This window comes from Vicia villosa, unplaced genomic scaffold (assembly GCF_029867415.1).
Source record: "Vicia villosa cultivar HV-30 ecotype Madison, WI unplaced genomic scaffold, Vvil1.0 ctg.000602F_1_1_3, whole genome shotgun sequence".
Classification (NCBI taxonomy): Eukaryota; Viridiplantae; Streptophyta; class Magnoliopsida; order Fabales; family Fabaceae; genus Vicia; species Vicia villosa.
The window spans coordinates 234,512-249,811 of NW_026705276.1; the positions used below are offsets into that span (position 1 = coordinate 234,512).

The 15,300-nt window shown below is 32.6% G+C and overlaps 1 long non-coding RNA gene across 8 annotated transcripts; it reads right to left on the minus strand.

Annotated features, from left to right (window-relative positions):
- Positions 1-10,436: 10,436 nt before the first annotated feature.
- On the minus strand, positions 10,437-14,869 carry LOC131629742 (uncharacterized). Of its 8 annotated transcripts, XR_009292094.1 has the most exons (6): positions 12,994-14,869; positions 12,785-12,890; positions 12,510-12,601; positions 12,337-12,397; positions 11,574-12,253; positions 10,442-10,921 (listed from the first exon to the last, which is right to left on the minus strand). It is a non-coding gene; the product is annotated as an uncharacterized LOC131629742 (long non-coding RNA). The 8 variants fall into 8 exon arrangements; XR_009292093.1 differs by having other exon boundaries at positions 10,437-10,921; positions 12,337-12,601; XR_009292097.1 differs by having other exon boundaries at positions 10,440-10,921; positions 11,574-12,601; positions 12,994-13,099; positions 13,180-14,869.
- Between the last annotated feature and the right edge of the window lie 431 nt (positions 14,870-15,300).

Here is a 15,300-nt window from a genome sequence, read left to right on the forward strand (position 1 = left end):
TAAGCTAATTGTACTTATTTGTTTGTCTTTCAGACTCATAAACCAAATACACACTGCACCACTTAATAAAATATTATGTTAAAACACTTAATAAAGTTTTGATAAGATAGAGTATTTTGTCTTGAAGAAAAATAAATTTACCATTGATGGTACCAAAGCATTGTTGGATAGTGACGTGACAATATAAGGACTGCACTTGACAATATCATGTTGCCTTCATCTAAACCTTTGGATAACTCATGGGGTTCTGCGTGAAACTCCCTTGTATTTTATCTTATTGCTCTATCACTCTTCAACATTTTTCTCTATGCAAAAGTTGAGAAATAAAATGAAAACTTTATGAACTATCTTCAGGTTAATTATGTATTTTTTCTAATAATAATAATAACAATAATAGTCAAATAATATATCTTTTTGAAAATCTAAATTATTGTAAACTAGTTTATTTTTTAGTTTTAGGTCAAATAAAGACAGATTTATACTTGCATAGTTGCATTACATCACATACACAAGCTACGAAACGAATGAGTTTATAGTAGTAGATTTCTCCAATAATAATATATATATATATATATATATATATATATATATATATATATATATATATATATATATATATATATATATATATATATATATATATATATATATATATATATATATATATATATATATATATATATATATATCTTTCTGAAAATCTAAATTATTGTAAACTAGTTTATTTTTTAGTTTTAGGTCAAATAAAGACAGATTTATACTTGCATAGTTGAATTACATCACATACACAAGCTACGAAACGAATGAGTTTGATAATAGTAGATTTCTCCAATAATATATATATATATATATATATATATATATATATATATATATATATATATATATATATATATATATATATATATATATATCTTTTTGAAAATCTAAATTATTGTAAACTAGTTTATATATATCTTTTTGAAAATCTAAATTATTGTAAACTAGTTTATTTTTTAGTTTTAGGGCAAATAAAGATAGATTTATACTTGCATAGTTGCATTACATCACATACACAAGCTACGAAACGAATGAGTTTGATAATAGTAGATTTCTCCAATAATTTACGTGGGATGTCCTATTCCTATTCCTCTTATTGGGTGGCCTAAATTTTTCGGTCCCCCACCTTTCTTGTGTAAGAGGAAATGAAACTTTTAGCAACTAACTATATATTTATTTAGATAACTAGGTTTAGATAATCGATTTTGGGGAAAACACGCTTGTAATGCTACCATAATTAAATTAAATACATAACGGAAAATTTTATTGCCATTTTGGGTGACATTAACTTCCTTTCTCGTTCATGTCTTAATTAAGGAAGAAAGTGGCATAAAGAAGAACTAGGTAGGGTATATTGATACCAAAAAAAACTAGGTAGGGTATTAAAAATATTTGATAGCATAGTTGAAATGGTTTGTATACAAAGTCAATACTAGCATATATATATATATATATATATATATATATATATATATATATATATATATATATATATATATATATATATATATATATATATATATATATATATATATATATATATATATATATATACATATATATATATATATATATATATATATACACACACACTTGATCCTCACGAGATTCATTTAATCTTTTGACGACAAAAATCACCATGTTTGCATATTTTCAACTATCGCATCCATTTTTTTTAAGGAGACATTGATTAGGTCAAATGTTTCTTGTTATTCATTTATAAGATCAGTTAGAACATACAAAATCAATTAAAGTGAATCAATGAAGAATTAGGTTTAATTGAAAGATGAGGTTTAGAGAATTTAGAGAGAGAGAGAGAGAGAGAGAGAGAGATATTAACCAGAATAGGGAGTCGTGAGTCTCTAATATACAACAAAGTTACAAATGATTGGAATCGCCAAAAGCAATCAAAACAGAAAAATAAAACATGTCTGCTTCAGTGTAACCGGTTACGGCAAATAGCGTAACCGGTTACGCCATAAATGCAACACTTTTGTTTCAGCTTCACGGGCTCGTAACCGGTTACACCAACTGAAGTGTGAAAAAACAACATTTTCAACACCCCACCTCATTTCAGTTGGTCCAAGTGCACCATGCTCAAGCTCATCTTTAGCCTCTTAAACACCTCATTTGTTACTCCCTTAGTCAACAAATTCGTCACTTGGTCCTCGCTCTGAAAATATCCCAATCGTAACTTTCCTTCACTCACTAGCTCCCTCAAATAATGAAATCGCATCTCTACATGCTTGCTCCTTCCGTGTGCAATTGGATTCTTCGCAAGATTAATAGCAGAAACATTATCAAGAAGAAGTGTAGTAGCCTCACCCTCATTGCTATCCAACTCCTTCCATAGATTCATAAGCCACATGGCTTGGCAAGATCACAACGACACCGTTTCCTTTTTCGAACACCAAGAGATTGGTTTCCTGCCACATGAAAGTCTAAAGTCTTACATCAAATCTCAGCCCTTAAAAGAATGAACCAAATCGTCATTTCTTTTTCGTATAAAATAGGCAATTTTTAGGAAAAATAAATACCATATTTTTTAATTTAATTTTATATGACCGTTTGATTCATTTCTATTAACGGTTGAGATTTGGTGTAAGACTTTTAGACTTACACCCGGTGCCAATGCATCATGACTATATTTTTTATTGATATATAAAATTTAATATTTATGAATTAAAATATTAAATAATGAGAAAGAGTAAAAAAAGATAGTTTTTTTTTACCTAAATTTGTTTGAGATGTTTATGCACCAAATAAATAATATGAATTTTACTATAATATTTTTTATTGACATATAAAATATTAATATTTATGAATCAAAATATTAAATAATGAGGAGAAGAAGAAGAAAAAAGATGAAGAGAAAATATTTTTAAAAATAATATAATATTTATTATAATATTTGATCCTATCTGATCAGACGGATCTTCTTGCCTGCAACGAATTGGGCTTCTATGAACTGGCGTGTACCTGCAAGATACTCTGATGCCAAAGTGATAAGAGAGAGCAATCAGAGTGCAAGTACAAGGTAAGAATGAGAATGATTGAAGTTACCTAGTCCTCTAATGAAAGAGGGTATTTATAGTCCCCAATGCTGGGCCAAGATCTCCACTTTGGACGGGATGTCCAGGCCCAAAATGGAGACTGCCAAGATCCTAAGTGTGTAGTGGGGATCATCACGTGGTCTCCATCCTGGGTCAACCACTCCGAGGTTTCAGGGGAGACGCTGTCTTCTCGGAGGTGCGTGGACTCTGTCTTACTCGAAGGATTGTGTGGTGAAGGAACCCTACAAGGAGGAGGGTCCTCGGAGAAAAGGGTAGACGGGGGCGCTCGTAGGGAGCACCTGCTCGGGACACCGTGGAGAGTTCTTCTCGGTCCACAGTGTTGTCTGAGGTGCTCGTGGGCATGCCAGGTTGAACGCAGTGTAACTCATACGGGCAAGTGCGAACCCTTGTGACGAGGAGCGATGATGGCTCTTCTTTTGGGTTAGGATGAGTTTGGGCCTCTCGCTGTATTTGGGCCAGGCGTCGGCCCTGTCCAGAACAATATTCTTTATTAATATATAAAATATTAATATTATATTTATGAATGTAAATATTAGAGGGAGAGAGAGAAAGTTGATGGCAATTATTATGGATTTAAACGATAATGGCAAGGTGATAGAAGCTTCTAACGATAGAGAGTGACCATAGTGGTATTTACATTGCACGAATAACGTTGAGCGAGTTGAGGGGACAATCAAATATAGGATTTTAGAAATGGGGACGTTTGGAAGTTATAAGAACACCTCTGATTCTAGAATAAATAGTGACTCTCTTTCTTCATGTTCTTTCCCAAGAAATCTCGAGTAGTTAATGGCAACCAACAATCCCAAGCATAAGAGCGTCGAGGATTTTGAAACCTACTACATCTGGGTCAAAAGGGTAGCCTCTTTTCGGAGGGACATCAACCTTTCTAGTGTGGGCGATGGGGAAGATGTCATTCTGGGCCTTGTTCACTAACATAGCAAGCCAACATGATTTCCCCGATTAACTCGCCAAACCCTTTCTTCTACTTGCATCTCACGGTCCTCCAAGACCCAAGGGTCTTGATTTCCTTCTTTTTATTTGAATTAGAGGTTCCCGCGACTATAAATGTCGTTCCCTCTCAAATGTCACCAAACTTTTGGGCCTTTATTAGGACCTTTGAGATCATATGTCAGAGATTGGATACATACCCTATTGTAGGGATTTTCTTCTCCTTCTATGGTACCAAGACCCGTTTGAGAAGAGGCTAGGTGACCTTGGGCATGCTGGAGGGAATAAACTCGTTCAAGCCTCATTCAAACAACTATTAAAATTGGAAGGATAGGTTTGTGAGAGTAAGGGGGTGATATAATGCCTCCATGGTCACGATGTGATAGAATGATGCCCATTGATTCCCTCTGTATTGGATAGTGGACCCAATGGCCATCACTAGCTTTGATTATAATTACCTCACCCTCACAGGAAAATGTCATCAGCTCTAGGAAAATGTAGAGCTAGATTAAGGGGATGATGGCAATATCGATGGGTATTTGCATTACTTAGTTATTGTAGTTGTTTCTAGTTTAGGGTTCTTTTAATCACCCCATTACTTATCTCCTTTTTCTTATTGTTTATAGAAAATATATCATCCATTTATGGTGCTGATAGGAAAGCTCGCTTGGTGAAGAAGAAGGTTTGGCATTATAAACAATGGACTAACGATCCAAAAAGTCATTGGTGACCTCATCACTAAAGGCAATAAAATGGGCATTGAAGGAAACACCATTGTTGAAACTTGCTCCCTTAAAACCATGAAGCCAAAAGGGCTTGGAGGGAGATCTTCTGCAGCTCCCAGTAAAAAAGACAATGTCATTGTCTACATCAAAGACAAGGAAGAGGAGGAAATGGGCAAGCATCATGCTGAGTCGCCCATTCAGATTAGGGCCCCAAATTTTTTTTTTGTCATTGCAACGGAATAATCAGTTTGATGCATAGAAATACACCAACACCTGACTTCCCTTTCACGATGAATTTCCCAATGACTTTTGAGCCAATGGGTACCCATTGTCATCCTTAACAGTGTTGTATAGTCAATTTTGTAGCAAACTTGACATGTTGGCCTAGTCCTGTCTCTTTCTCGTTCATCTCTCCAATCTTTGAAATTTGAATTTCCCCAATTGCCATTTAAGCCATATGTTCTCCAATTTTCTTGGTGATCTATTTTGTTAGTTACATTTGTTGAGGCATTAATGAGTGAGGTTGTTGAAGCTATTGAGTTTTTAGTTCTGGATTCGAATCTCAAGAGTTGAGATTGTAGGTCAATCTAACTAAGAGAGGTTTGATCAGACAGTTTAACCACCATAAGGTTATACTTTGAGTCCAAACTATTTAAGGTTTGAATGATTAGATTCGTGGTAGAGATTGAATTTCTTGCAAGTTTAAGTTTGTCAGCAAGGTGTTACATCTTGATCAAATGATCTTGCATCTCTATTTCTCATTTCTTGATATCATGGAATTTTGATTTCAAGTAGGTTACTCGAGACCTTGTATGTGCACCAGCTAGACTTTGAGCCTCCTTCCAAAGTTGTTTCGAGTTTTTAGAGTGCAATAATTATGTTGTTGTTTCTGCAATCATGAAGTTCTTAAACCAACCAATAGTTATTGATCATATACATGGAATCTTCTTATGCATAATTTAGTGTTTTGCTTGAGTTCTCACCTATGATGAATTCACCAAGACAGACCTTTGTCCCTATCATGTATCCATAAAGTCTGCAACCTTTGATTAAAAGCAATACCAAGGATTTCCACAGAGGATGTATAAACTGATTGTGTATTTTATCAGATGACAATGTACACATATATAAAATGATGTCTTGGTCATTATTCTGATCGATCTCAAGTCCGCGCCACTACAGTTACGAGATATAATCTTCCTTGGGTGTGAGAACCCACATAACTTTGTCCTTAATAAAAGGTGTCTCGTTGGGTTGAGGTATATGAGTGTTGTATATAAACTACCTTAGTCTCGGTTCCTTAGCGATATATGAGGCACCGATGTTTCGATCGACCTCAAGTCTGCGTCATTACGGCTACGAGGTATTGTTCGTTTTAGGTGTAAAAATCCTCACAATTGTGTACTTTAAAAAATGCGTCTCGTTGAATTGATGTGTATTGATATTGTATACAAACTACTCTTAGTATCAATTCCAAAACAATATGAGACTATTTTGACCATTCAAAACAACCTTCGTGATACGAAAATCAAGCTAACGATAATGACAATATCCCAATATAGAAACTAGTAATACTAGACTAATAAATAACTTGTTAGTTACAAATCAATACAATCAATTACACAATCAATCAATAATATGATCCCACTGATAGCTGGCTGGAGGCTGGTATTTGCATTAATGACCATGATGTGAATATCCCTATGGAGATCAGGGATGCTATAGTGCGTGATTTGGTAGGAACTGATGGTTTCTGGAATTGGCAATTGATGGATGATTGACTCCCGAATCATCTTAAGTTATGTATGACTGCTATCCTTCCCCCTGGAGCGGATAGTGAGGAAGATAAATTCAGGATAGCAACTGAAGAAGATGGAAATTATTCTGTGGGGAGTATGTACCATATTCTTATGCATGCAGAGGTTCCTCGTATTAACCAAGTTTGAAAACATATTTGGTCCTTGCAGGTTCCGGAAAGGGTGCGGAGTTTTAATTGGATTCTGAATCATGATAGATTGCTCTCTAATTTCAGAATGAATTTTTATGGTCTTGGTAGTGCTAACTATAACCTTTGTGGGAATGTGACTGAGCATACGATCCATGCCTTAAGGGACTGTACTGTGGTTCGCAAAGTGTGGGAGAATCGTGTTCCGTTGAGCATGGTGCAAGCGTTTTATGGTTCTAATTTGCAGGACTGGATTACTCTTAATGTCATGCGTAGCCCTAAGGAAGATAAGGCGTGGTGCAACTACTGGGCTCTGAGGTGCCATTTGATTTGGACGTGGAGGAACAAAGAGAACCATATTAATAACTACAAGCGGTCGTATAATCCCGTAGCTTGTATTGAAGAGAGGCTGCAGGATTATCAGCATGCCTTGATGACTAAAGCTATAACCATGGACAGTAGTAGGAGAACAACTACTTTGGTTAAGTGGAATCCTCCTAAGGATAGGTTTTTTAAGCTCAATGTGGATGGCTCGAGGGACAGGGATGGTGTTGTTGGTTGCGGGGGTCTTATTCGTGATGAGCATGGGAGATGGATTAGTGGATTCGCCAAGTTCATTGGAAAGTGCAGTGTGCTAGCGGCGGAGTTATGAGGCATCTTTATGGGGCTGAAGCTGATTATGCAGCATGGTTTTTCAAAGGTGGAGGTGAATTCGGACTCTCGGGTGGCTGTGGAGATTCTTTCTAAAGCTAAGAAGAACATGGATGGCGTTTCGAAAATGGAGCAGCAGATTCTTCAAATGATGATAGCTATTGGAGAGGTGGAAATCACCTTTACACATAGGGAGACAAATGCTTGTGCTCATTCTCTAGCTTGCCATGGGAGAGTGATGCAGCAAGATTTTTTTACCTTTATTGAGGCGCCCGACTTCCTGTCGAAGGATTTGAAGTTGGACATGGATGGTGTTCTTGTTTCTAGATTTTCTGTTGGTTAGTTGTTTGTTGTCTTGGGCTTAGGCCCTCCCTTTTACCAAAAAAAAATAAATAATAATATGATCCCACAATCAAGAAATTATATTTAATTATTATTAATCTCTAATTAATAAATATATTTAAAAAATTAAATAACCTATTCTTATTTCTAAAATATTCATTTATGTATGATTATAATATAAAATCCTTTTATACTATTTTTTAAAATATTTTATATTTTATTCATGCCGTCTTAAAATAAAAGTTACAAAGAAATTTTATTATCTGTTTTCTCTGTGTCATTTTGTTTCGTGTTGTGATAATACTTTCTTGGGTTAAATATGTTAGTGGTCCCTATAAATATGACACTTTTCACTTATAGTCCCTACAAAAAATTTCATTGAATTGTGATCCTCACAAAATTTTCCGTCACAAATTTTGGTCCCTCCCGTTAGATTACTCTAATGGAGGCTTACGTGGCACACCACGTGTCACGCCACGTCAGTAATAGTCAACACTAAGAAAAAAGAGACAGATTGCGGGGGTTTTAAACCCCCTTTAAATAACTTAAAAAACAATAATTTTTTACAATTTCTAACAAAATTAAAATAAATTAGTATTCATAATTATTTTTTTATAATTATTATAAACATGGCCAATAAATCAATAAAAAATATCATTGAAAGATATAAATTATGAGCGAGACAATTATTTATCTTTTATCAATTAATCAAATTATTAAAGTCTTAGTCACCTTTCTTATTTTTTTTTGTTTATTTTATTTATTTAGTATTGCTCTACCTATATATATTTTTATTCATTAATGAATTTAATTTAATATTTTTTGCATAATTTGTATAAAATTAATATAAATTAGTACTCCTAATAATTTTTTTATAAGAATTATAAACTTGACAAATAAATCAATAAAAAATATCATTGAAAGATATAATTTATGGGTGGGACAATTATTTATCTTTTATCAATTAATCAAATTAACTTTTTTCTATTTAATAAAATAAATGATAATAAATAAAATAATAATTATTATAAAAACTATATTTAGCAGAAATGCATGTCATTTACGTAAATTAGTATTTTGTTTAAATTTGACAACATAAAAATAAAGAACAATAATACACCTATTATAATTTTTTATACTTCACTATTTTCATCTTATTTTTGCGAAAATAGTCATCGAAGGTTGATGTTGGAGCATGTAATTTATATTCGGGAGAACTATTTGTCGTTAATTAATACGGTAATTTATTTTTTTATCTTCAAAAAAATAAAAAATGATTATAATATATAAATTATTTTTTTATAAAAGTTATATTCATGACAAATATTTGTAGTAAAAGAATAAAATTAATCATTTTTTTAATAGCCAACATCAATATTAAAATAATAATACATTACCTATAGTTTCTTACACATTAAATTTTTAACCCTTATATAAAAATGATTTTTACCACAATTCAATTAGTAAGTTTTAATTTTTATATTTTAATTAAAAATCAGAATTATTATATTATTATAAAAATATATAGGGACAAATGAGAATAAAAAATTAATTAAAATTATTTCTTTTTAATATTGTCGAAGTAAAAATAAAAATAATTATAGTAAAATTAATATACTTTTTCACACTTCAATTATTTTTTTCATTAATGAGAAAAATTTAATATAATTTGAATATCTTCAAAACAAAATTACAAATGATTATCATAATAATATATTTATTTGCAAATTTGAATGATTTGTTAAACATTAATTTATTTGTATTTGTATAGACCTTCTATACTGATATTCTAAACTGATGAAATTTAATGGTTTTTACAAATGTCTTGTTATAGTGATATATCAAGCAATATTAAGATTTAAAAAGAGCTATAAATATTGTCTATATTAAAAGGAAATTCATTGTATTGTATCTATATCAAGCAAAAAAGGGTATTTAAAGGGTGTTTAAAACCCCCGCAATCTGCCTCTTTTTTATTAATTCTGCCTTTGTCTGACGTGGCGAGACGTGTGGCATGTCACGTAAGTCTCCGTTAAAGCAATCTAACGGAAGGAACCAAAATTTATGACGGAAAATTTTATAAAATCCAAAATTCGACGAAGTTTTTTTGTAAGGATTAAAAGTGAAAAATATCGTATTTATAGGACTAAAACTTATTTAACCCTACTTTATCAACTATCACTAGTACAAAAATGTTAATTTACACCCGTTTTTTATTAAATTTACACCCATTATTTTTAATAAAAATCGGGTGTATATCCACAGGGTGAGAAATGTCTAACGAATTTACACCCGTTTAAAAATCGGGTGTAATTGAGCGTAATTACGTTTTTAGTTACACCCTGTTTTAATAAAAATCGGGTGTAATTACGTTTTTAATTACATCCTGTTTTAATAAAAATCGGGTGTAATTGGGCGTAATTACGTTTTTAATTACACCATATTTTAATAAAAATTGGGTGTAATTACGTTTTTAATTACACCCTATTTTAATAAAAATTGGGTGTAATTGGGCGTAATTACGTTTTAATTACACCCGTTTTAATAAAAATCGGGTGTAATTGGACGTAATTACGTTTTAATTACACCCTGTTTTAATAAAAAACGGGTGTAATTGGACGTAATTACGTTTTAATTACACCCTATTTTAATAAAAATCGGGTGTAAATATGTTCTTAATTACACCATATTTTAATAAAAATCGGGTGTAAATACGCCATTTATGAATGAACAATTATATCTATTTACACCCTATTTCATATACACCATTTAGTTATATTTCATTTTCAGTCATAATATTGCAAATACTATAAAATCATACACATAAAAATCATATTTTCACTAAGTCAAAATATTTTTAATATTAACCAAAAGGTATACAAAATCATGTGCAGTCATAATATTTCAAGTACTATAAAATCATACACATAAAAGAAATTAACAATTGTAATTTGTATGAGATTCCGCTTTCTCTACGTTAGTCTTTTGAATAATACTCACGTCATTTATTTTTAATGCTGAGTTATCCTTTCTAACATACAGACTGATAGTGGACTATGAATCAGATTACACACCATGATTCACAAACTCTTGTAGAACCAGAGGAGGTTCAAGCTCTGAAAGAGAGAACTCGTCATAAGCAAGATATAGTTCATGTGACTTTGCAGTGCCATCCACAACTAGAGGTTTTGCAACTGAAAACTCGAAAGTAGAAAAAAAAAACACTTCAATACGCATAAGAGAGATGACAATATATTTGAAACAGCCCAATCAGGATAATCAGAACAACCGTGAAAATGCATAAGTCAAATGACTAAATAGTTCAAACAATCTTTGGCTAATAAAACAACATCAAAACAGAATATCCAAAGGAATAAGATTCTTTTCAGTGATAGGTGCAATTTCCCCCAATTCAATAATTACCAATGTTTCAATAATTACCGGTTTTAGCGCATGCATGAACTTGTTCCATTAAAAGAGTTCATATAGAAAATGATTTGAATCAATTTATATGTTTAGTCCATAACTAATTATTATGTAGATCTTTCATGCTATTTTAGAAATGAATATCTAAAGAAGTATGTGACTGATTATATCTTTGAATTAGATTCTTTTGCATGTGAGCATGTATACCATTTGTAGTTATGATTCAATACTTCTGGCCACAAATATTTCTCAATTTCTCAGCAACAAATATTTTAACCAGTTAATTAAGGAAAATCGGGTACCACTACAACACAGCAATAAATAGGACCAGAGAGATTTGTTACTTGTACAGATTCCCCTAAGTGTTGCTTTGTATAGATTCTCATATAACCACAATTTATACAGATAAAGAAAACATACCAAATTTATTTCTAAGTTCCTCCTTTAAACAAGCAATTGGAGTTCCTGGTGCAACAACTGAAGGTAAAAGATGAGAGTAAGGTTGAGAGATTAGCCATGATGGATATGAGTCAGCTTCAGGAACATAACCAACCTGCAAAACATAAAAATGGATAAATTGTCCAATTCAAAAACAGATATTAAGTTAGAGCTTGCGCATTATTGTAATCTGAAACTCCAAGCTTTTCATGAAGAAGCCACATAAGCCAATCTGGGACTGTTTTGTTGACAAATCCTAACTCAACAAACACAAAAGTTAATATTGTTAGATTGAACGTCATCACTAGAGTTTAAACCTTCGTATTTACAGTTGAGTTTCATTATAAAACAAAAAATAGAGACTATTCTTACAAAGTGAAATAGTAGGAAGGACTAAAATTGCAATTAAAATTTAATAGTATACACCATGCAATTCAACATTGTGCTACTTTATGTGAGCTATTATTTTTTATAATTAATCATACAATAACTATGATTCATCATACTACTAAAAAAAGTAAAGACATTGGGTAAAGTTTGAGATAATTGCAACATCGTGTAGTTTAGGTATAGAAACTATAAGTGGATGAATCAGCAATAATGTTCCTTAAGCCACCAACTGTGGATGCCACCATAATACACACTCCTATGTAAATTGAACCCTGAAATGAAATACACATAAATTGTATTCTGATTTTGGATTATTAGATTTTAAAGAAAAGATGATAATGTGAATTGATAATACCCAATTGATGAACCAGTTGGTGCTGAATCTCTTTGGCTTCTTAATTATTAGCCACATTATGCTAGGAAGCCGAAACAATTACAAGCCAAGAATTGCATTATTTTTTAGTTTTGAGAAATAAATTTGGCAATTTGATATGAGCATGAAGAAAATGTGAAAACAAAAAGCCTTACAAAATATGCAGTTGGAGCAAAACCAAATCCACCAAAGAATCCAAGAAGATCTCCAAAGAAAGGAAAAGTGATCCCAAAGATTAATGTAAAAGCTGTAACATATCAACAAACTTTAGCAACATATCAAGACTTATCCTGAAGAAAATAATTATACAATCCATGCATTCTGGAATTGACATCCAATGACTACCAATGCAGGGACTGCGTGAATGCACGGACTTGCTATACAATAATAATAACATAGGTTAGTTTTGACTCGAATTTTGAAATCTTACCTACATAAGTCGAAGTCTAACCCGAGATAGAGCCTTTCACGTTCTAACTGCTGTTTATGGCTATTTCCGTTTCTGAGAGACATTGATATTGTTCGTGGTTTGTTACCTATAGAAATAATAGTAAGAAAGTATTACTGGAATCTGTTGAAGATAAAAGATGAAGAAAAAGAGCGGTTGGTGGTTCTGAAAGTCTAGATTGCATTCCCTACCAGGTTTTCGACTATATGTCCGAGATGTTAAAATGGTGGTTGCTGGGTGGGTTACTGAAATAGCGCCAACCATTGTGTTTATAGTCGAAGTTCCACTAAATCAACACTGTAACATAACAGAACGACACCATGAAAATAATGCGGAAACAAATGATCTTAAGTGAATGGCATGAGAGTATACATCACCTTTGCTGCTACCTCTCCTAGATTAGCTGAAATTGCAAAGTGGCTTTAAATCACTCGAAAAGAAGGATCTTTAAGTCCTCTTGCTATAGCATGTTTTAATGTCAAACACAGAAAATCACACAATCTTATGTGCTTGTTTTCAACATGCCATAATCATTACTGAGAACTGATAGAGAAAAAAGGAAAATTGCATCTGAAAGTGAAAATTGTAATTTTAGCTTTAGGTGATTTTATTATAGAATGCTTATTAGTTATATTTTTGGATCAACAACTTACTTAAGCCCTTATAGCATATGTGCTTATCAAATAAGCTATGTTGGAGAGCTTCTGGATATTTGTTAAAAACAGCTTATGGACATGTTATAAGTTGTTTCTATAAACTATCATAAACAGTATCAAAGATGTTTATGCTTATAGAAAAACTCAAATTAACCAATAGAGGTCCAGTAGAAAGAATCACCACAAAAAAAGAGCAATAACTTCAAAACCAATCTGCAGCTCTTATAGAAGGCAATTTGAATTTATTTGGAGCAACTAGAATTGAGGACAAGCTGCTAGAGGATGTACCAGAAGCCATTGAGCCCCTACAGCAAGCTGGAATCGATGTCGGGGTTCTTACCGGTCCACCAAAATTTAGTCATTAACATATAACTCATAAAGGAAATAAAGCATACCTTGAGGGTCTTCATTCACAAAGGGAAATCATTTTTGGCTCACCCTTGAGGGTACCTTGAAGAAAAATCAACTCTTTGTTCATCACAAATACTCAGAAAATTTCTTTCAATCCTTGAGGGTCTTCATTCACCAATTCACGAAACAATCTTCAAACTCCAACCTTCAATTCACCATTCACCATCTCCACCACTTCAACCTTCAATCTGCAGAACTCTCATCTTCTCTATACGGCAACGACATCATCACCATCAACATCCTTCATCCACCAAACCACGATGCCAATCCTTCATCTCTATCATCATCATCACCCGAAGAATAGCGACATCCCACAACGCAACAATCTCCCAGAAGCCACATCACCACAAGATATATAAGCGCTTATAACAACAGTCCACACAACAACATTACTCTCACGCATTTCACTAAACACTTTATAAGCATCTTCAATACAACCCTTTACCGAGTACATGTCAATCAACAAAGTATCCACAAATGAATTTTACTTAAAACAGCACTTTGCAGCACAATAATGAACTTCTTCACCTTCTGCAAATCCTTTCGACTCCGCACACGACTCGATGATTGTCGGAAACGTGAAGCAATTCGGCATCGCCGTCAGCACACTTCAGTTTCCATTCCAGAACAAAACGACGGCGTCGCCATGAAGTTCGTTTTGGGGTATTTGGTTGGGGAATTTGATCAAACGGCTTCAGCTTCGTTGTCGTCACTGTGAAATGAACGATGGGTTCCTCTCAAATTTCTTCAGCTTTGTTGTCGGTGGTGAACTGTGATGGTGAGCTGTGAAATAAGCGAAGAGTTTCGATGAGAAGCGTTGGTGAAAAGGGTTCCGGTGAAATGCGATGAATCTGGGTTTAGAACATTGTGCGATGAATCTGCGTGAAATGTGACGAATCTGGATTATTTTATTCACTTTAACAAATTTGTTACTATTTATTACTATGTCATTAATATGTTTAAATTATTTTATTTCTAATAAATTGAGACCTATTAAAATTCATTTATTAATTTATTAACTTGTTAATAATATTTTGAGTTATAATTTATTTTAGTTTATGTAAATTCACACCCATTTTTTAGTTTAAAGGGAGTAATTCAGATTTGGTTATAATAATATATTTAATTTAAACCCTTTTTTAGAAAATATGGTGTATATTGTCATCTGAAAATACCTAGAAAGATACTTTATTTACAAAATTGCCACCGCGTTTCTCATTTACACCCATTTTTTATATATTGGGTGTAAATTTTAAATTATATTGTTCTTTTTGCACTAATGTATTTTCAATTGTAATATTTTCAATTGTGCACCCACTGCTACACCCTATATGTTTTCTTATATGGTGAAAAATAAAGATACAACATAAAAAAACTTACCAAAGCATGTCTACCAAGACTTTATTTTTATTGTTAAGCTACAACTCCTTA